Raw genomic sequence first — 20,825 nt, forward strand, 5'->3', positions numbered from 1 at the left:
TTTAACTGCTTCACCCTGCACTTAGGAGAAAGTCCAAACTTCTAGTCCTGTCTGCCTCCAAAGTTCTGAACACCCTACTGGCTTCCCCAGCCCCCTCTCCCGGGCTGTTTCCTTCCCACACTGGCCTCTAGTCCATTTCTAGAATGTTCCAAGATGTCTTCTCCTCTGGGCCTTTGTGCATGCTGTTCCCCTGCTGGAATGCTCTTCCCTTTCTCCTTTAGGGCTCGACTTGGAAGTCACCTCTTTAGGGAGACCTTCCCTGAACCCTCACACTAAATATGTCACACTCTCTCTGATGTTCTCTCCCAGATCCCTATACTTTTGCTTTAGAGCATTCAGAACTATTGTAACTTCATATTTGTTTGTGTATTTATATGTTTCACCACTGTCTTCCCAGCTAGCGCAGTGCCTAGCACATTGCAAGTGCTTACCCAATATTCAGGAAATGAACACAATGCTTCTAGTTGGTGATTTTGTGGCCCCTCTAACATGTCTGGCTATTGGATTCCGAGGGAGCTCACCCTAGAAGTTCACAGACACACTCAGGAACCCCCAACTGGTCACACACACACACACACACACACACACGCACTCATATTCACATTCATATAAACTCATGCATCACAGGTACAAAGTAGAAAGGCAGCAGGAAGAGGATATAGATGATGGGGAAACCGTGCCTTGTGCCATCACAGAATGGGCCCTTCTGACTCCCTCTTCCCCAAACCCATGCTGAATTAAGATCCCCCAGGACTGGGACAGGGTTCTGCGGGGACAAAGCCAGCTGTGTGGAGCCTGGAACCAGGATTTCCCACTGCAGTTCCTTTGTTATTTCCCAGACACACGGACTGGGAATACGAGCCATTCTCAGGATCCTGAGGGCTGTCTGGCTCCAAGGATGAAGGGCATCTGGGAGCCTCAAGCCCTTCCTCTGAACCTCGTCCCGCTGTACCCAGCCACCCCAAGGGACCTTCTGCCCCAAATAGAGTTCAGGGTGGAGGCAGAGCCCCACGGAGGAAATATGCTCTGGGCCCAGTACTACGGTCCTGACCCAGTGAGGATCTCCCTCCCTCTCTTCAGGGCCAAAGGCTCTTCTGAAACCAAGATCCTTTATGGACTCCTTGGGATGCAGGGACTGCTTTGGAGAAGGACAGAAGGGAAGACAAGAAAGGAGAAAAATGGAGAGAGATACCCAATCAACAGCTATTTACCAAGAAAGGCATTTAGAATATAGATATAAACTAACACGGCAGGGTGAGCACAAGTTGAAATTTCCCATCCTACTCCAGGCGTATAAAACCTGCTAGATAATATATTTTTAAGTATTTTAAACATAGAGAGTCCAGCTCAAAAGCAAGAAAGTCTAATTTTCAGATTTTAAGAGAGGGGAAATCTATACCAGTGAGAGGCACGCCACACCCAATGGGAAAGCCAAGGGTGGAAATGGGTTCATAGGGCTGAGATTTTAATGCCTAATCTGGGACTAGGTCCAGGCTCTAGGTCCTGCTCTGTTGACAGGAAGTCAAATATGCGCTCCCAGTGTGAAACTGAGTGTCAGAACCGATTAAAGAAATATAACGTCTCAGCTATCAGCCTGGGGTCACCGCAGGAACTGAGATACTCTCCCAGGCCATGGGTGGAATGAGAGCGACGTACACCAGATCAGAGCCTCAAGCCTGAAACATGCACTGATCTAACATCTAAGCTGCCCACATGGTATAGAATTCCCAAGCTGAAGCATTACTTCCCAAGCTGAAGCATCAAAAATACTTTGGAGTCCATGAGCCTGCAGAGCAATAACAAAACTGCCCTGTGGGCTCACAGACCAAAATTACAAATTGTGGAAAGAGCCTCTCCACTATGAAAGATAGCTTATAGACCGAACGTACAGAAGAATTCACACCCAAAGAGCCAGAAATAATACAAACGATGACTCCAACCCAGTCACTGGTGTCTCAGGGTTCCGCTCATCTGGAGGATGAAACAACTAAATGAGCAGTAACAGGACAGGGTTCCTTGTGGCAGATGTGGCCATTGTCTGTGAGTTCCAAGAGGTGCAAGCACTGAGCCGTGGCCGGGGTCCAGGAGGACATTGGCCTAGAGTTGGTCAGGAAGGATAGGAAGTGACAACGATTTTAGCCAGAAAGTATGACCCAGCACTGGCATGTGATTGTGTGTATCATCATACGTGTACAGTTAAAAACACGTATTGTGTATAAACATGTTTATAAACACGTACAAGTCTGTGTAGACGAGTGTGAGTGTGTTTATGCTGTGTCTATCCAAGCATGCGATGTGTATAGTAGTGACATTGTGAGTCTGAGAGGATATATTTATTTATTTATTTAAAATTTTTTTATTGCGGTTGATTTACAATGTTGTGTTAGTTTCTGGTATACAGCAAAGTGATTCCATTTTATATATATACATATACATTCTTTTTCAGATTCTTTTCCATTATAGGCTATTACAAGGCATTGAATATAGTTCCCTGTGCTATACAGTAGGACCTCGTTGTTTATCTGTTTTATATAGAGTAGTGCATATATGTTCATCCCAAGCTCCTAATTTACCCTCCCCTTCCCCTTTGGTAACCATAAGTTTGTTTCCTGTGTCTGTGAGTCTATTTCTGTTTTGGAAATAAGTTCAGTTGTACCATTTTTTTAGGTTCCACATATAAGTGATATCATATGATATTTGTCTTTCTTTGTCTGACTTACTTCACTTAGTATGATAATCTCTAGGTCCATCCATATTGTTGCAAATGGCATTATTTCATGCTTTTTATGGCTGAGTAATATTCCATCGTGTATATATCCCACATCTTCACTATCCGTTCATCTGTCAGTGGACATTTAGGTTGCTGCCATGTCTTGGCTATTGTAAATAATGCTGCTATGAACACTGGGGTGCATGTATCTTTTCAAGTTAGAGTTTCCATCTTTTCCGGATATATGCCCAGGAGTGGGATTGCTGGATCATATGGTAACTCTATTTTCAGTCATTTAGGGAACCTCCATACTGTCCTCCATAGTGGCTACAGAGAGGATATATTTAAATGCAGGAATCTAAGTGGGCACAAAATGACCACAAACATGAATACATTTATAGCATGTGAACCTGGGTGAGCTAATATGTCCTTTTTCATCCTTTCTTTACTCATCTGTAAAATGGGCTTACCGAATGGGGTTGTAGTAAGAATTAACAAGAAAAAAATGTGTGAAAAGTGCCTAGATGTGGGAATTTCTAAATCTTATTCAAAGTTTTCAATGTGTACATGTGTGTATGTGTGTGTGTGCGTACGTGTGTGTATGTGTGTGTGTATGTGTGTGTAGGGTAGAACAAGCCCTCAAATTCACCTTCCCAGGTTTCTCAAGGTCTTCCCTCCCCATCCCCGGCCCCCTCCACCCCCAGAAGCCTCCCGTGGCCCTGACTCAGCCGCTGGGCAGCTGCCTCTGCCTCGGTGGTAGGGAGGCGGGGACAAGGATGTCCAGGGAAGGGCCAGGGGCCTGCGGTGAGCCAGCTCTTTCCCTCCCCAACTCCTTCTCTCCCCTTTTTCTGTCGCTGCCTGTGGATCTGCTGAATATGGGTATTTTCCCTGGCTTCTCGTATACAGAACACTGCTGCTAATTTTATGCCGGAGCTCTGATACTGTGTAATTTGAAGCCAGACACTGTCAGCAGCGGGCTCCCTTCCTGCTGCTGCTGTAGTTCCCCGTGTCCCTCCACCTCTACCACTGGTCTTCTGCTGCTGCTACTGCTGTAGGAGGAGAACGAGGCAGAGGAATAGCCAGGAAGGGGAGCCAAACCCTTCACACATTCCAGCAAGCACATCTGTATCCAGCCTTTCTGGGTAGATACCAAGAAATGCCTGACGGGACCTCCTGCATCTCTGAGAACTGACTTGTGATAACCTCCCCCCCCCTCCCCCCACCACAGCCTGTGAGTAAAACTCACACACAAGTCATCCAGCTATCCGAATCGGTAGCTCCCAGTCCAGGCAGTAAAGCTCACATGTTTTATTCACAGAAGCACGCACGCTGGCCCTCCCTTCCCGCCAGGTTACTTTGAAGGTACACCCAAACCTAACAGCTCAGAAGTTTGAAGCAGAGAATCAGGAGGAAGGAAACTGCTAGGGGCAGTCGGAAGCAAATGACAGTAAAGTGACATTTTGACAGTGGCAAAGAGGATGGGATATGAAATATAAAGAGGCTCAAGGCAAATGCCAGGGGCCACCCAGAGAAAGGGCATTGCTGCATTATGAAGGTTTACTAATCATTCGTAACCACGTCTCCAAGGAAAGTTTCAATACACTCAGAACACACCTGAGGGATTGCCAGAGCCTGAATGAGGACTGGATCTAAATGTCACAAAATGCACAGCCTTTTTCAAACCTTAATCATTTGGGTGCTGTGGGTACGCGAGATAAAATGAGGAAACCTACTTCTGAGTAGCCATTTGTCAGGGCTAAGAGCTCCAGCTGCAGGAGAGGGGGCATGGTGATGGTCAGGGGCTGGGGAGGAGGTGCGCAGCTTCTGCAGGACCAGGAGGTGCTCCCAGAAGCTCATGATGGGAACGCAGTAAATGCCTGCTGCCCGAATCAGTGACTCTCTTAGGGAAGAGAAGGAAAATCTCAGATTAGACTGAACAAGATTCCTGGGGAATCCCTCATGCCCTGAATTCCCCAACCCTGACCCACATGTGTCTCTTTACAGTTTATGAGGGGAACTTCACTGGACCTCCTCCCAGAGCCATAAAGAGCCACCCTGGCAGGCCCTCAAGAGCAGTATTTGAAGACAGAGAGTGTGTGGGTGAGGCCAATTAAACAGCAAGCTCCCTGAAAGCAGAGCGCCCTGCCCTCCTCTGTGACGCACCAGCAGCAGAGCTGGGTCTGGAACTCAGGTGCCCTGGCTCTGGCACACACGAGCTCTGTGACCTCTCTGACCATCAGTTTCCTTGTTCATTTTTCTAAATAGAGATAATATTTGCTTCATAGGATTTTTGCCTTATTCATTTGTTCAAAATGTAGTGAGCACCTTCTACATCCCAGACACCTACTGTGTGCTAAGTTCCAGATGAAAGTCATTGTTCTTGTGATACATACCTTCTGGAAGTGTGTTAAATAAGGTGGTGAACGCCAAGTACTCAGTACAATGCCTGACCCATGGAAAGTGGGCAGTAAATCATTGATGTTAATGTTATTTTATTTTTTTATTTTTTTGCGGTACACGGGCCTCTCACTGTTGTGGCCCCTCCCGTTGTGGAGCACAGGCTCCGGACGCGCAGGCTCAGCGGCCATGGCTCACGGGCCCAGCCGCTCCGCGGCACGTGGGATCCTCCCGGACCGGGGGCACGAACCCGCGTCCCCTGCATCAGCAGGCAGACTCTCAACAACTGCGCCACCAGGGAAGCCCAATGCTATTATTGATGATCATTTCCTTAGTATGTCTTGGTCCCTTCTTGGTCTATCTCTCCCTGCACACCTTACTCCCCTGTGACTTAAAACTTATCACATCAAATTCTATTTTTTTCCGCATATATGTCATCCACTATCACTGCACTTGAGTTGTGGGAACGGCTCTGCACTTAATCAAAATATTTACGGAAATAGACCACCAGGGGGCGCTGCGACCCAGAAGCCCGGTTCCCACTCTGCCTCGCTACCTACAGGAAGAATGTCGTAAACCGCAAGAGAAGGACCGGTCCGACCAGAGGGTAAAATTGTGTGATAGCCTGGCAGAGCGCTGCCTGCTGGATCTCCCAGCCCTCTTCAGACGGCCTCATCAGTCAGAACCTGAGCAGGATTCATGAGAAGTTGCTCCCTGAGGCTTAAGGATCCTGAATCTCCTCTCCTTTGATCATAAGTATGAAAACGGCCAAGATGCTCTGAGTTTACTGTTTAACTAACCCTCCACCATAAAACTGCAGGAGTGAGGCTTCCCTGGTGGTGCAGTGGTTAAGAATCCGCCTGCCAATGCAGGGCACACCGGTTTGAGCCCCGGTCCGGGAGGATCCCACGTGACTCAGAGCGGCTGGGCCCGTGAGCCATGGCCGCTGAGCCTGCGCTCTAGAGCCCACGAGCCACAAGCACCTGTGCACCTAGAGCACGTGCTCCGCAGCAAGAGAAGCCACGGCGGTGAGAAGCCCGTGCACCCAGTGAAGAGTGGCGCCCACTCGCCGCCACTAGAGAAAGCCCACGTGCAGCAACGAAGACCCAACGCAGCCAAAAAAAAAAAAAAAAAAAAAAAAAATTGCAGGAGTATATGAGTTAGCACTTGCAAAGCCCTTACAACAGTGGCTGGCTCATAGCGCAGCTCAGTGCATGTTGGCTCTGATTATTGTTACTTAATCCTCACACCAACCCCCATAAAATAGGTCATATTTTTATCCCCATTCTGAAAATGAGGAAACCGAGGCTCTATGGGATTAGGAGACTGAACGAAAGTGACCCAGTGGGTGAGCGGCAAAGTAAGATTTTGACCTTAAGTCTGGCTGACTCCAAACCCACACTGTTAATAACTGTGCTATACTGGCCCATTCATTCATTTATTCATTCCACAAGCATTTAGCATCCACTCTTCACAGGTAGAAAGGATACAGAGATGAATCTGGCACAGGTGCTGCCTTCAGGGAGCTCACACTCCTGTTGAAGTACACATGTAAATATGCATGCATGCATACATACACACGTGCACATGCACGCACACGCATGCATATGCACAGGCATGCATGCACCTGCACACAGTTGCACATACACAGACGTGTGTGCACATGCACACATGGAGACATACATACACACACATGCATGCACGCCCACACATTAACACGTGCATACAGAACAAAGCACAATATGGGGAGAAACCAGGAGATACACGTTAAGAATCCAGGTTCCCTGATTCCATGCCCAATGCCGTCTTCAGCCCCCAGGGGGTTGCAAACACAAATGTCTCCAGGGACCTAGCAGGTGTCCTCAGTTTCAGATGGAGCCAGGGTGGAAAGGCAAGGGGGTGGGCAAGCTGTGGCTTAGGGTCTGCCTTCCATGCCATCACCTTCTGGCACAGAACTCCAAAAGACTCCAAGAATTCTAAATTTGAACCTGGCCTTCCAGCTCGCCATGAAGGTCTACTTGTCAAGGTAGAAGGGCAGAATTGTTTTATTTGTGGTTTGTTGGCCCGTTCTGCAGCCTTATGTATTTAGACATATGGTACGTGGACCTCCATTTGTCCTACCGCTCCAGTCCCCATAGTGTTGGGGTCAGTAAGTAGGGCAGAGGGACTCGTAGGCCACAGTAATCCTCTGGATTTCTTTCAAAGGGGAGAGAGAATCCATGAGAGTGTTTTAAAAAAAAGGGTGATGTAATCTGACTAACTTTTTTTAAAATTTATTTATTTATGGCTGCATTGGGTCTTCGTTGCTGCACGCGGGCTCTCTCCGGCTGTGGCGAGCGGGGGCCACTCTTCCTTGCGGTGCGCGGGCCTCTCATTGCAGTGGCCTCACGGGCTCTAGGCGCACAGGCTTCAGTTGTTGTGGCACATGGGCTCAAGAGTTATGGCTCGCAGGCTCTCGAGCGCAGGCTCAGTAGTTGTGGTGCATGGGCTTAGTTGCTCCACGGCATGTAGTATCTTCCCCGGATCAGGGCTCGAACCCGTGTCCCCTGCATTGGCAGGCAACTCCCAACCACTGCTCCACCAGGGAAGCTGTGATTAATGTTTAAATGATCCCTTTGTCTGCTACTTGGACGGTGGCCTTGTAAGTAAACAGACTATGTGCCCCCTTCTAACAGCATTGTTTTTAAGAATTGGCTTTATCGAGGTATAATTTGCATACGATAAAACTCACCAACTTAAAGTGTAATTCAATGGGTTTTGACAGTTATGTAACCACCACATCACAATATAGGAGATTTCCATTATTCCTAAAAGGTCCCCTAAAAGATCGTGCCCCTTTGCCATCAATCTCCTCCCTTCCCCACCCCAGGCCCCGGCAACCACTGATCTGTTTTCTATCATTCTATTTTGCCATTTCTCAAATTTCATACAAATGGAATTAATTATAGAGTATGTAGTCTTTTGTGTCTGGCTTTTTTCACGTGGTATAATTCATCAGAGTTGGTGTGTACATCAGTAATTTATTCTTTTTATCGCCAAGTAGCGGTCTATTGTATGAATATACCACAATTTGGTATCTATTCACAAGTTGATGGGCATCAGTGCTGTTTCCAAGTTTGGGGTTATTAAAACAAAGCCGCTACAAATATTCACGTACAAAGGCTTGTGTGGACATGAGTTTTCATCTCTCTTGGGTAAATATCTAAGAGTGAGATGCTGGGTCGTATGGTAGGTGCATATTTAACCTTCTAAGAAAACCATTTTAGAAAGTGGTTGCAGCATTTTGCATTCCCGGCAGCCAGCCAGCAGGAGGCATATATGTTCAACGTTCCAGATCCATGGTGGCTCAGAGACGGGGGCACCGGGTTTGTAAAGACCAGGGGTCTAAATGCATCCATAGCCTGTGGGCTAGTTATTATCTCCTCTTAGCTCCAAACCTAGGCTTCTGCGCTCGGCTTTCTTGAGCTGGGGTTGGGTCTCCAGACCACATTTCTGCTTTGCCAACTGATTCCCAGTAATTTCTGCCACTAGGGGGCACTAGAGGGAGGCCAGAAGGATGGAGAGTAGAAAGGCATTTATTCCTTTATATTCGTTCACTGTACCCAGCGGTGCTGCCCTGGAAGCCGTAGGTGGTCCCAGTAACAATCGATTCTAGTGTCTAGTTTTTCCCACATTCCCAGTATGAGGCTCACCTCACCCCCTCCTCAGCTATCTGAAGTTCTGAGTCCCAGCTCCCTGAGGTCTCTTCTCCAAGTTTCTAAGGCACCAGCAGTAGCTGGGCAAAAACACCCCCTCCATCATCTCCCTCCTCCAAGCTTCCAGGTTGTGACAACCCTACTTTCTTTCTCCTGTTCCCACGGTCGTAGGAAGCAGTTACTATCTAGTTACCTCAGTGTCCCCTTTTGCCTTGTCAGTCTTCTGAGATCTGTTCAACCAATCCCCTATATTAAATTCTCGCTGCTAAAATAATTTATCTGTTGTTTCCCCAACACCCAGCCCGCCTCGCAGGCCACAAGTCTACCTCCCAGCTAGAATGTCCTCAGGGAAGCAGGATGGTCAGGCAGGAGGAGCCTCGTGCAGGGAGCAGAAGGACGGGCCCTTGGACAACTCACCTACCCACACTGACCATCAGTGTCTTTATCTGTAAAAAGCACCGAGCTAGAGCCTGATCCAATTGAGGGCTCAATAAATATTTGAGGAAGGAATTGGGGGAAGGAGGCATTTTATATTAGTTATAGACGCCTGCTCAGTTTGGGCATGTTACAAATTTTATTCCAATATCTTACAGGGAATGCAAATTCCTCTCCCTCCTCACTCTGTACTTTTGTTCTTGACTACAGAATGTTCTAGAATCCATGTTCCCCTTCTTCCTTTGGTAATAAAGTCCAAAGGAAGTTGAGCTGGACTCATGTCCCCCTGGTAAAGGTACCATTTCCCAATCTACCTTGTAGCTACATGTGACCCTGTGACCAAGGGCTGGTCAGTGGGATGGGAGGGGAAGCTATGGGCACGACTTCTGGGCTGTGCCCTCAAAGGAAGAAGGCGTATCCTCCACTTCCCTCCTCCCCTTCCTGCTGGCTGGAGAGGCCCAGGGTAGCGAATGGTTGACCAACAAAGGCGAGGGAGCTTGGGTCTTTGACCAATGCTGCACAACTCACATTCAGCCTGTTCATGAGAAAGAAAGAAATCTCTATTGTGTTCAAGCCAATGATATTTTGACCTTCGTTCACAGCAGCTGAGCCTGTGTCCTACTTCATGCATTAGAGCAGTGCTGGCAAACGTGTCTTGTGAAAGGGCCAGGTAGTAAATATTTTAAGCTTTGCAGGGCGCCGTTCTCGGTCAGTCATACCTACTGGATTCTGCTGTCAGACCGTGAAAGCAGCCATAAACAATAAATAATTGAATGGGTATGGCTGGCGTCCAATACAACTTGATTTACAAAAATAGGCCACAGATGCGGCCCTTGGTCCGTACTTTGCAGATCCCTGCAGCAGACTTAAGAGCCAAGAGTCTCCCTGATAACAGCTCACAGAGACTCTCCTAAGAGCTGAGGAGAGCTCAGGCGGGGATGAGGCCGAGCAGCTGCCCAAGTGCTTGCCCTGCCCCCACCCAAGGTCGCCTCCTTCCTGGGGATCTACTTCTGTTTCTTGGTGCCACTATGACACCACTGCCTTTCATTAAAACTCTGCCCCAGGAAAGAAGGGTTCCTCTGACTGTGGTCTGTACAGCCTGGCGATGTTGGTAATTGATGTTTTTTTAAGGATTCCATTTATTTTTTCACATGTTTTTATTGAGGTAGAGTTGATTTATAATATTATATAAGTTTCAGGTGTACACATAGTGATCCGTGATTTTTAAAGGTTATCCTCCATTTATAGTTATTATAAATTATTGGCTATATTCCCTGTGCTGTACAATATACTTTTGTAGCTTATTTATTTTATACATAGTAGTTTGTACCTCTTCATACTCTATCCGTATCTTGTCCCTCCCCCTTCCCTCTAACTTGACTTTTTTTTTTTTTTTTTTGCTGTACGCGGGCCTCTCACTGTTGTGGCCTCTCCCGTTGCAGAGCACAGGCTCCAGACGCGCAGGCTCAACGGCCATGGCTCACGGGCCCAGCTGCTCCGTGGCATGTGGGATCCTCCCGGACTGGGGCACAAACCCGTGTTCCCCGCATCGGCAGGTGGACTCTCAACCACTGCGCCACCAGGGAGGCCCTAACTTGACTTTCTTGAAGGCACCAAAAGGGGAGCCTCCCTCGCCCAGGCTCTCCCTCCAGCCCCAGCACCCAGGACATGTTTTCCTCCTGTTTCCTGCCTTTTCTGTATCCTACAGATCAACTTGGCTTCTCTCCATGCCTTCTCCCCACTTTCCTCCCACTGCTGTGATTCTAGGGCTTTACCTCATCCTTTTAATTCTCTGCATCACTAAGCTGGTCAAAGACTTTCCCTGAAGGCTGGGCGGCCTCTCTCTCTAGCTCCTGGGAGTTGGGGGTCTCTATCAGATCGTCTTCTAGACTTTCCACCTCTTCCTACTGAGGATTATGTACCACGAGCACATTCAAGGACTGTGTCATATTCATCTATGAATCTCCAGTGTCCAAAGCAGGACCAACAGGAGTTGGTGGGAGAGAGGAGGTGAAGAAGGGGGCACAGCAGTTGAGGGGCTTGCAGCCGGCTGGGACTGAGCTTCCGGTCCCAGGAACTCTCCCCTCCCTGGGCCAGGCTGGGACCCTGGTGACCGAGGTAATGCACTTCCTCTGCCTCATGGCTCTGCCTTTTGTGTTAAAGGAAGCGCTTCCTCTCTCCTAACCCACAACGTGCAAGAGCTTCCCAGAGTGCCCCGTCGCCCCGGAAATGTACACAAAGGAATCGGACAGCTTTGCAACATGAGGTCCTAGAAATTCTGTAGCCACCCTTCCATCCTCTCCCCCTTTGACAATCTGCTCCCACCCCTGAGTGTCCGGGACCTCCTGCCAGAGTGGCCAGTGCTGCTCTCAGTGCATCCACCCCAGGCCTTACATAGGGCCCCTTCTCCAGCCTTGGCCTCTTCTGATGCCCACGAAGCAGCCTTGGTTCCCTGGCACCGCCTCCCCAGCATCTCCTCCTGGTCTGGGGGCTCCATTCCAGACTCCTCACCATCTGCTTCCTCAGCCCCCTTCTCACCCTTCACATTCTCTCTGGCTGTGGGTTCCATCCACTCCCCAGCCTCATTCCCCGCCTCTCCCAACTTCAGCCCACATTGCACGTTGGTCCCCGAGCATGTATACAGCTTCTCTGCTTGACCAACTCCCACTTCTCCTGAAAGACTCTCTGTACCATCTACAGGAAAGGTGTCGCAAGGATTAGAAAGGTGGTATCTCCTGGCACACAGTAGGTGCTTCAGATGAGGAGGTTAGGATTGTTTTTTGTAGGGGACTCTAGAGCCCCAGGGGTGCTGGCAACAAGCATGGTGACTGCTTTCATCAGATCCCAGCGTGGGCTTTACTTCATAATGACATTTGATGCTCTGACCACTCCAACCAGTGTAGTGGTGAGAGGAGAGGTCATCCTTTCCCCATTTCACTTAATAGCAGGATCTAGACCTTCTCCAGCTCCCAACCCTGATTCTTTCCAAGAGTCCACTTCTTCTAGAAAGAGGAGGAAGAGGGGCCTTATCTCTACTACTCTGCAACCATACCCTTCCACCCCTACCCCAGCCCCCTTGGGCCCTGCAAAGTCCCATGTGGGGCATGGGTCTGCCCCTCATTCCCCCAAACCACATTTACAGGCTTCCATGGAAGGGTGGAAGGTGTGGGCTTGATCAGAGGGGTGAGAGGCTCCTCGCTGGCTCTCTGTCTTGGGCCAGATGCATGGCCCACTGCAGCAATCTTCTCCCATATATGATCCTTCCTTTCCAACTCTCCTCCCTACCCAGTGGCTCTGACTGCACCTGTTTCTTCTTTTCATGGATGTGTCACCGTTTGAACAAGAGATGCAGACACTTATTTCACAACAAGGAAGAAGATTTTGAAGGATGCATTGGAGGTTAATGCACTGAGTCCTTGCATAGCTGAGAAGGGCTTCATTCCATCCTCATGCTTGATTGGGCTTAGCTGGATATAGACTTGTTTGTTGAAAATCATTTTCAACAGAATATCAAAGGCAGTTTTCCATTGTTTTGTAGCATCCTGTGTAGGTCTTAGGAAAAACAGAAATACCAACTCCATTCTTATTTTTGTTTCAATGTATTAAAACTTTTTTTAAATTTTGGAAGCTTTGGGGACCTTCTCTTTAACTCTGGTCTTCTGAGGTTACATGATGATGTTTGTGGTGTGGATTATTTCTTGTTCACTTTACTAGTTCCCAGTAAACCTTCTCAATCTGGAAACTCACGATCTTCAGTTTGTGGAAATTTTGTTTCTTTGATCATTTTCTTTGCTCTCTGTCTCTGTCTTTAATTCTTCTAAGTCAAATGTTAGACCACCTGAGTTGTTTTTCTAAGTCTGTTTTTCCCCCTCATATTTTCCATCTCCATTTCTTCCTGTTATACCCAAAAGATATTTCTGTGACTTATCTTCCGAAGTTGCTACTGAAATACTGATTTTGGCTACCTTATGTTAAATTTCAAGATCTCTCTCTTGTTCTCTGATTGTTCAGTATTTTCCTATTCTTGTTTTATGAATTGTATCCATCAGCTTTTGCTGTGTAACAAACAACCACAAAAATCTCAGTGGCACATAACAATAAGCAATTTTTTTTTCTTTGCGGTACGCGGGCCTCTCACTGTTGTGGCCTCTCCCGTTGTGGAGCACAGGCTCCGGACACACAGGCTCAGTGGCCATGGCTCACGGGCCCAGCCGCTGTGCGGCATGCGGGATCCTCCCGGACTGGGGCACGAACCCACGTCCCCTGCATTGTCAGGTGGACTCTCAACCACTGCGCCACCAGGGAAGCCCAATAAGCAATTTATTTTTGCTCATACATCTGTGGCTTGACTGGACTCATTCTGATCCAACGAATCATTCTTTTTTTTTTTTTTGCCACGCTACATGGCTTGTGGGATCTTAGTTCCTCAACCAGGGATCAAACCTGGGCCTCAGCAGTGAACGTGTGAAGTCCCAACCGCTGGACTTCCAGGGAATTCCCCAATGATTCGTTCTTGAGTCCAATCTAGTGGGACAGTGTTTCTTCCAGTTTCTTTTTCTTTTATCATTTTAGTTTGGTATCTCTGTTTCACATGGGTGGTTTTCCTCATTGTCTAATGCTCTTTGGTTATTCATTAGTATTTAAGACAAATGCACTAATAAGGCTGATCAGAAGCTCTGCAAGGGTGGGTAATGGCATGTGCATTGACAGGTGTCTATTTGGGTGTCGGGGCAGGGAGGCAGCTATGTTGTTGGGAACCCTCACAAAGATAGCATGTATAAGTCTGTTTCTCTAGTAAATTTTCCAGTATTTATCTTGCAGCTGACCTTCTATGATTGCAATGTAGGAGTAGGCAAGTGTGGACTGGGGGTGAGAGGGTAGGGAAGATGTTCTGACCATTCAGAATGTAAATTTCCAATTAATACAATTTTCAGCCCTGGGTCTTGTCCCTGTCCTCTCATGCTGGTGGCTTTGGTGTCCTGAGAGTCTCCCCTCCACCATCTCCAGAGAATAAATCTCCTGCAGGAGGCTCAAGAGTAAGCCCCTGCCTACTGGCTCTCAACTTGCCCCATCATCCCCTCCACCTGCGCCCCTAAAGTCCCGGTCCTTGTTGGGGTTCTGGAGGCTCACTCGTTTTCTTCTCACTGGAGTCCCCTTCTGTGCACTCTGGTTTCTGCTGACTTCTAAATATGTTACCATCATTCCAAACAAGTCCCTCTTCTAAAAGTGTGTTGCAATCTCTCATCTCTCAATGCACCCTTTCTATTCCCTTTGTCCTTATGGGATTATACTGTTTATATTTTTTCTCTATAATGACAGCTCGTGCTCAGGAGGGAGGAGAATCCAACACTGCTACCTTTTTTCTACAAAGTAGTTTGTTGCTTTTTGTGTTTATAAACATCTTTCATCCAGGCTTTGCCCAGGGGGCCTCTCTAGTAACAACACAAAAATGAATCAAGGTATTTTCCAGAACTAAGAAGTCATCAGCTGCTACCAACTCCTCCAGGAATGAAGCATAACAGGCATTTAAAAAATTGGCAATGCATATTTTTTTCGTTCATTTGCATTATTCCTCTCCTTCCATAGATGAGGAAACTGCAGTTTGGAGAGGGGAATGAATTGCCCAGGTCACAGAGCTGAGCTGGGACTTGAGTTCCACCCTTCTCATTTTAGAGTGCCTGCTGCTTCCCCTACACCACATGGCCTGGGGCCCAGAGCGCTCCTTGATGGAGAACACAGGTGCAGGGGCCACACACAGACCAGGGGCTTTACCTGGCTCATTCAGCACTGCCGGCTGCAATGGTCCCCGTTTATACACAAGGAAACTGAGACCATAGTGACCCACTCTACATCCTCAAAGGGCAGTTCCCCTCCATGAAGGGCTGACTTCAACGATTTTCTGATGCTTCTCTTACAGACATTTCTAACTTTGTCACAAATTCAAAGATGGTTTCCCGACAGACCTAGCTTAGGCATCCAACAAGCCTCGGGTGCCATGGAGACCATGAAGCAACAGAACCATAGGAGAGAGTTTTCCCTTTGGAGACTGTCATCTGCCCTGGCCCGAGGAGACCCAGAGGCCTGGAGAGGCTGAGTACCTGGTACAAGGTCACTCACTCCCATCAGTCCGAGAGCTCTCGATTCTCACCATATGAGAGAAAACACCCTTCATTCTTAAATGTGGTGACTAAACTGTGTCTCAAAAGCTAACCTAGGGCTTCCCTGGTGGCGCAGTGGTTGAGAGTCCGCCTGCCGATGCAGGGGACATGGGTTCGTGCCCCGGTCCGGGAGGATCCCACATGCTGCAGAGCGGCTGGGCCCGTGAGCCATGGCCACTGAGCCTGCGCATCCGGAGCCTGTGCTCCGCAACGGGAGAGGCCACAACAGTGAGAGGCCCGCGTACCGCAAAAAAAAAAAAAAAAAAAAAGCTAATCCAATTTGCAGACCTATTTGGATGGAGGTCTCAGGTGGTGAATCATTATTTTGCATGCCCCCCTGCTCTTTGTGTAGCATGTGCTGGGGAAGGGTGAGGGGAGCAGGCTGGGAGCTCCCTGGCCCCTATCCTGAGTGTGTGGCCCCAGGGCCGAGGGACTTTTAGGCTAAAGAACCAGGCCAGATGGATGTCCACAGTGCCCTGTGGGGAGGGAGGATTTCCAAGCCCTGTGGACAAACTCTGGGAAAAAAATGGGTCACCCTAATGCTGTACAATCTTCAAAATAAAAGTCTCCAAATAGTAATGGGCTGGAGGTGGCCACAGAGCAATTGGGCAAGGAAGCTGGGGAGAGGGGAGGAAACAGGGCCAGGGATGGGGAAGGAGCTTTCCAGAGAAGCAGGCACAGCTGTGCCACTGTCAAAATATTGATATGCTTCTACACCAGTCAGTTAAAAAGCACTGCCCCTTGGTGCCTGTGCACCGCCCCGCTTCCCAACACTCCCCCCGGACTTCTGGAGCCTCCTCACAATGCGGCAACTAAAGGGTTAACGCCTGGTATATCAGGTGGCCTCCAGGACACTGCTTTGGACCAGACAATTGTGGTGACAGATTTTGAAGAGGACCCCTGACAAAATAATGACATTAACTGACACGGATGCCACGCTGGCTTAGAGCATTCACTCTCTGCGTTGGACCAAGGAGCCTCTGCTGTGTGCCAGGCCCTGTGCTGGGCCCTGGGGAGTCAGGCAGGATGCAGGTGCAGCTCAAAGTCAAGTGAGGCTCAGAGACCTGGGAGTTGGTTCATTTGGCTGCAAATAGAGCAGAAGCGGAGAGCGAGGCGAGGCGAGGAGGAGAGGTCAGCAGGGGACAGACCAAGGAGGGCTTTAAAAGCCAAACGAAGGAGACTGAACTTTATCCAGCAGCCCAGGAACACCTGGGGAGGGAACTGAGCAGGGGAGGGGCCGGATGGGATTTGCGTTTTACCTGGAACATCAAGGAAGCCAAGGGAAAGGTGGGTGGGAACAGTGCAAGACGAGAAGCTGGAAGACTGGGCAGTAGACTGAGTCTGTATCTAGGGGAGGGTCTGAGCAGAAGGACAGACAGAAGGCAGGATCACAAGATCCCTGGCTGATTCCATACAGCCACACTGTGTATGGAGCAAGGTTCAATATCATCCCCATTTGAAAGGTTGGGAATATTGAGGCTGCAGAACAATAAAAGTAGCCCACCTATACTGAGTGCTTACTGTGTGCTCTAGCACTGCTCTAGAGGCTTTACACGTAAAGTACCAATAAGGTATCTATTCCTATGATTCCCATTTTACAGATGAGGAAACCAAGGCAAAGAGTCAGTAACTGGTTCAAGGTCATGCTGCTAGGAGGCAATGTGAGAAGAGGAGAAAACTCAGAAAGAGACTCATGCTGGCTTCGAAGAGACGTAAATTCATTCTGTGTGTCGTTAAAAGGAAATTCCAGGTAGGATAGAAGGAAATGCCAGCTCCATATAAAGCATTTTCTAACAGGCCAGGCTGCCTTGTGAAGCAGTAAGCTTTTGGTCAATGGCAGTCTGCTAGTGCAGAGAGGAGTCCCTGTAGGGTGAACCACCTGGAGCAGAGGGACATCCTAAGAGGGGGCTCTGGATCCAGATGAACTGGGTTCAAATCCTAGCATGCTACCTTCCAGCTGAGTGACTTTAGAAGGTCACTTAGCCTCATTGTGACTCAGTTTCATCATCTATAAAATGGGGCTAAGAGTAGTGTCTGTCTCCGAGGGTGGTTAAATGAGTTAATACATGAATTAACTCACCATTATCAGCACCCTCATCACCTGAAACCGAGCCCCTCTAAAACCAACTTCCCTTCCCGACTTTATGATTGCTGTCTCTACCCAAACCCTTTCTTGCTCCCTCTGACCTCAATCTTGTGCAAACTGAACACTAATCAACCGGAGTCAGATGACTAAAATTGCTGTTGTAGACATCATCATTAACATACAAACTCAGGTTGTTTGTCCAGGGAAAGATGGGTTAACAGGCCCTGAGCCATGGACCACCTGGCCAGAGAATCGTAAACTGGAGACATCCTGACTCCCAAGACTATGATTAAGAAATGTCAGAAGATGACGATTCATCCCAGCTTCTTTGTTCTTCCCCTTTAAAAATACCCCCAACTCAAAGACCAAGTTGGAGGGGATCTGAGACTTGTCTCCTACTCCTTTGCTTGGCGCCCTGCAATAAACCCTTACTTTGCTACAAACACGCGCTGTCACTGTTTGGCTTTCTGCATCTCGGGCACAAGAGCTCTTGCTTGGTATCAACACCCTAGTGTTGCAGGGTGGAAAATGGCACTGAGCCCAGGGAAGTAGGCCAAGAGCTAGTTAGTGAGGGACCCAAGAAAAGCAAGCTTTCTCTGGATTCTCTCGAGTGACAGGCTGCGAGCAGGATCCAAACACTGGGTGATGAGCTGAGCAAGACGTGCCTAAATTCATGTCCTCTTTGTGTGCACTTCTCAGCTGCTCTCCCTTAGGGTTCAGTGAAGTCTTCTGACAGTTTCAGGATGATTCTGCCTGAATTCCAAGGACAAATGTAGGAAGGAGTTTGTGTCCCTGGTTGTGTTGGAACATTAAGGGATCACAGCATCCCCTTCCCAGCCCTTGAGGCCAGAGTGAAGGTGATGACAGATCCAGACTCCAGGGAAGACCCTGTCCAATGCCTGTGAGGAAATTGCACTTTCTGTGCTCCACCTCCATCTCGTTATGCCTGCACTCTCCCTGTAAGGGTTGTAAAAGTAGAAAACCAAAACCAGGAGGAAGGAGACAGCTCAGTAAGTCATACGAGAAGATCTGTCTCATCTCGTCATTGTGAAGAGTTCTTTCTGATGCAAAAGGGACAAAAATGCAAAAAAGAGGGCTTCCCTGGTGACGCAGTGGTTGAGAGTCCGCCTGCCGATGCAGGGGACACGGGTTCATGCCCCAGCCCGGGAAGATCCCACATGCCGCGGAGCGGCTGGGCCCGTGAGCCATGGCCGCTGAGCCTGCGCGTCCGGAGCCTGTGCTTCGCAACGGGAGAGGCCACAACAGTGAGAGGCTCGCGTACCGCAAAAAAAAAAAATGCAAAAAAGGCAGCTTGATCCTCTTGCTCCCCCTCCTTCTTCTCCTTCCCCTTCTCTTCTTCTTCTTCTTCTTCTTCTTCTTCTTCTTCTTCTTCTTCTTCTTCTTCTTTTCCCAAGACTGGGGTCTAAAGAATGGTTATTGCCCCAAATCAAATCTACCTGGTGCCTCACCCAGGGTCCAGCCAAAAAGGAGAAAACACACCAGTTATTTTAATAGAGAGAATTTACTAGAGGGAATTGTTTAGACAGGTCTTACAACCTAGAGGTTCAGAGAAGGGACCCTGGAGAACTGAGATCTGAGCCACTGAGAAGGGACACTAGCCAGCTGGCTCTGGGATCTGAAGGAAATGCAGTAGGGCTAGTTTTGGGTGCTGGGAAAAACCGGAGATGGTAACAAGTGCTGACGCGGAGATGAAGGGCCATTGCTAGGGTGCAGATGTGAGGCCAGGTGATGCTCAGGAGAACGGCAAGCAGAAGGGAAAACCCACGGCCCTTCTGCCTCCACGAGCCAGCAGCCTCCCTCTAGCGCCCACTAGTGGCAGAGCCCTACACGAGGCAGCTGGCAACACAGCACTGGATTTGCAGAATCCCAGCCCCAGCACCACAGAGCGGGACATAGGAAAGGGTGGGTTTGGGCCTGAGATGATAGCTTAATAACCAGACTACCTTCGCCACTGGGGACTTGCAAAGAAATGGGCCACAGGCCTCGGAGCAACTCCCAAAGCACCATTTAGAGGGATAAAACTCTCTTAGAAATAAATTCTGATTTATCTAACATTTATTGATCACCTACTATGTGCCAAGCATGGTGCTGGGTGCTCTGGGGAGGCTTGGAACCAAAAAAAATCTTCAGGGTTGAATGCTCACATGCTGACTCTTTATCAAGAAAAATTACAAGGCAAAAGCTGGCTCTAGTAGGAGCTGCTGGACGAGTCACAACATTGACCTCCATTTTCTTGATCATCCAAGGCAGATGGAGTGATCACCTTACGTGTAGACCTTATGGCATAATTAGGAGAATTGCATGAGCTAAGAAAGGTAAAGTGCCCACACTCAGGAGCCTCAGATTGGCCTTCCTTTTTTCCCTCCTTTTCATTCACCTCATCTTGGTCCCTCCCCTGCTCCTGGCCTTCTTCTTTTCCTCTTCCACCACCACGACCACCACCACCACCATCATCATCACCATCACCACCCGCAACTGGCCCCTCTCACTTAGATGCTGCATGCATTATTTTATTTACTCCTCACAACCATCCTATAAAGTGAGTAATATTATTATCCATATCTTATAGACAAAGAGCCTGAGTCCCAAAGAAGTAAGATCATTTGCCCAAAGTCACAATACAAAATAGGAAGTATCCCTCCCCTTTTACAAATGAAACCAGTGAGGTCCAAAAAAATGAAACGACTTACCCAGAATCATCCCATAGCCTAACAAATGACAAAGCCATTCATACGCAATTTTCAGACTGCATGTCTGGAATCCGGCTTGCTGCAAACGAGTTGCAGGTTTTTCTATTTTGTCTTATATTATACATAATAGGGTTTTTTTCAAGTCAGAAAACATAGATGGGTTCTTCACCCTGTGATCCAGATTATACCCTGAAACATTTTTATAAATAAAAATAAATGATGCGTATGGTAAAAAAACAAAAACAAAACAAACCTCCACAGTGTATTTCATTGTACGGCTAAGCCATAGGTATCTCCCATTGATGGAAATTTAAATGGCTTATAGTTTATTTTTGCTGTCACCAAAACCTTCTGAAACAAACATTCCTTTGAGAGAACCATCGTAAGTATCCATAGGGTAACTACCTAACAGTGGAATTTCTGGATCAAGGGGCTTGTGCATTTTTAATTTGGATAGAAATCACCAAATTTCCCTCCTAAAAGGGAAATTTACATTTCCTCTCCTCATTGCCATTGCTGGATGGGATCATACTTTAAAGTTCTTGCCAATCTGATTTTTAAAAAAGTATTTCATTTTGATTTGTGTTTCCTTTATGGTTGATGAGACTGAGCAGAATTTAATACATTTATTAG

The 20,825-nt window shown here is 48.0% G+C and overlaps 1 protein-coding gene across 1 annotated transcript in view; it reads left to right on the forward strand.

Annotated features, from left to right (window-relative positions):
* PVALB (parvalbumin) overlaps window positions 1-20,825 on the forward strand; it is a 74,599-nt gene that overhangs the window by 3,124 nt on the left and 50,650 nt on the right. The gene's annotated exons all lie outside the window — the stretch shown is intronic.

This window comes from Mesoplodon bidens (assembly GCF_964165515.1).
Source record: "Mesoplodon bidens genome assembly, chromosome: 11".
In the NCBI taxonomy this organism is placed as follows: Eukaryota; Metazoa; Chordata; class Mammalia; order Artiodactyla; family Ziphiidae; genus Mesoplodon; species Mesoplodon bidens.